Here is a 2,871-nt window from a genome sequence, read left to right on the forward strand (position 1 = left end):
CATGTCTCAGTCTCAACCATAGCTTTAAATATTTATAATTTCTCAAAAGCTTCAGATTCTTCTTTTAAAAATGATACCCACATCATTCTAGAATAATCATCAATAAGTAACCTAAAGTATCTATCACCTTGAAAAAATTTAGTCCTTGTTGGTCCACACAGATCAGTATGAATAAGATCAAGAATTTCAATAGATTTATCATGTATTCTTCTAAAAGAAGTTTTGACTTGCTTACCCATTTGACATTCTCTACATACCGAATTATGAGGTTTGATGATTTTGGGCAGATCTTTGATAGCTTTTGTTGAATTGATATTCACTATGCAATCAAAATTTACACGACACATCCTCTTATGCCATAACCAACTTTCATTAATCTGAGAAATCAAGCAAGCTTTCTCACCGGACTTCAAATGAAATATGTTTCCATTGGTCTGGGTTCCATAAACAATTTCCAATCTAGATCTATTGATGATCTTACATTTTCCATCCTTGAATTGTAAATAAAATCCTCTATCCACCATCTGACCTACACTTAAAAGATTATGCTTTAATCCTTCAATATAATAAAAATTATCAGTGTTGGTATTACCATCCAATGATATTGTTCCCTTGCCTTTGATCCTACATGCCTTATTGTCTCCAAATCTAACTAATCTGCCATCAAATTCTTGTAGTGATAGAAATTTTCTCTTATCACCAGTCATGTGATGTGAGCATCCACTGTTTCTAACCCATTCATCCTTTTCTTCAATTTTAGAAACTAAAGCCTTTTCCTCAGTATGAGTTGTATCAATGACAGGTTCTGAAGAATCATCCTTTACAACAATAAAAACTCAATCCTTACCGGAGGAAGCTCCATTACCAATTCCACTCACAGCTTCATCATCATCATCATTAGTAATACCAAAATCATCATCACCAACATAATAGCATGATTTATCCTTATTCCTTCTAAATCTAGGTTTGTTCTGATATTTTGGATTAGGCTTATAAGTATTCACAAATCTTTGATGAGTCCTATTAGCTCTTTAAGGGCATCTAGAAGCAAAATAACCAATCTTATTGCATGAAAAAGATTTAAAAGGGACTTTTCCTTCATACTTACTTCCAGCTGGTCTTTTAAGAATTCTTCTAGCAATCAAGGCTTCCAGCTCTTCAAGTTCACTTTCTTCTCTTTCAATGTCCTCCATATCTTTAGCATACATCTCCTTCCAATCTATCTTCTGCTTACCAGAGGCAGATGCTTTAAATGCACTCTCAATTTTAGTAGCACTCTGATCTCCAAGTTCCTCAAGCTCAAAAGTAGTCAATTTCCCAAGTAGTGTATCTCTAGTAATAGGGGTACTTGAAATTATCTGTAGTTCATTGATTGCATTATCCTTCATCTTATAAGCTAGAGGTAGAACTCTCAGAACCTTTGACACTATCTCATCCTCACTAATCGATCCGCCGTAACATTTGGTTCCCATAACAATCTCATTTACTCTATCCATGAAAGAACTTATCTTCTCATCTTCTTCCATCTTCAAAGTTTCATACATTTCCTGAAAACCTTCAAGTTTTTCAATTTTCATAGCCTAGTCGCCTTCATAAAGAGTTTCAATCTTTGTCCAAATCAGCTTTGCATTCTCCAACTCTATGACATTCAATAGCTTTTCATCAGATAGGGCGCTTAAAAATGCTTCTTTTTCTTTGACATCATTTTTCAGCCTTCTTTTATTCATCAACAGGTGTCGGTGCTCCAGAATTAGGATCATGAGGTATATACCCTTTCTCCACTATCTCCCAAACTTCAGCTCCAAGACATCTGATATGAATCTTCATTCGCTCCTTCCATATTTTGTAATTTGTACCATCAAATCTGGGACTCTCCTTCTGATAGGGATTGAATGTAGATCTAGATGTAGTTGCCATCAGATCTCCTCAAGCAGTTAAGATTATGCATAGAGGACCTTTCTCTAATACCAATTGTTAGACAAATCTGATACTAGGAGTAAACTAAGGTTGGGGGTGAATCAGTTTACCATCATAAATTAGAATTAATGCATATTAAAACCATTAAACTGGAGCATAAAGAAACCAACACGGTGATGTAACATGAAAGCACAATACACACAACAGCAATATTTTGACATGGAAAACCCAATAAAGGGAAAAACCATGGTGGGAAACCCTACCCACAATCAAATAATACTTCTGCAGTAGTATGTGAAATTACAATAGGGATTGCACTTGCAATTAGGCCAACCACCTAGAGCTCACTACTTATCACAAAAAGAAGTCTCACTAACTTACAAAAACATCCAACTACAATCCAGAAAGAATGAAGTGTGAAAGTAGCATCTCCTAATGCTTGATATAGTTTCGGTTAAGCATAGATGTCTGCCCTACAATACAAAAACCTTCAATGAATGATATACCACTTATTCGCACATAAACCTTCCTCTAATAATGCAGACATAACCATCGATCCCATCCATCTATCGATATAAATTACATGAATAAGTCACCTATAAATACAGATCATCAACCTTATTGACAAGGTCAGCTAAACCCTAAACCCATAAACCCATAATAACAAAAATTACATTACACAGTATCACCAGACCAATATTATGATTTACATTACATGGCATGGACCTAAATCAAGTAACCAAATAGTTCCATCTGTCGTAAATTCTGCTAAGACCAAAATCCAATACGCTTCACCAATCGGTAGAAACCCTTAGGGAAGTAACACAAAAAGTCTAACCAGATCCAAATAGGACCACTATAACAACATGCCAGTCAATGCAAAGACACCAAACACATGAAATATGATCAAGAAGAACCTTCAATATGATAGAAACTGATTCCATAAGCTGAACC

The sequence above is a fragment of the Cryptomeria japonica genome, chromosome 5, assembly GCF_030272615.1.
Source record: "Cryptomeria japonica chromosome 5, Sugi_1.0, whole genome shotgun sequence".
Taxonomy (NCBI): Eukaryota; Viridiplantae; Streptophyta; class Pinopsida; order Cupressales; family Cupressaceae; genus Cryptomeria; species Cryptomeria japonica.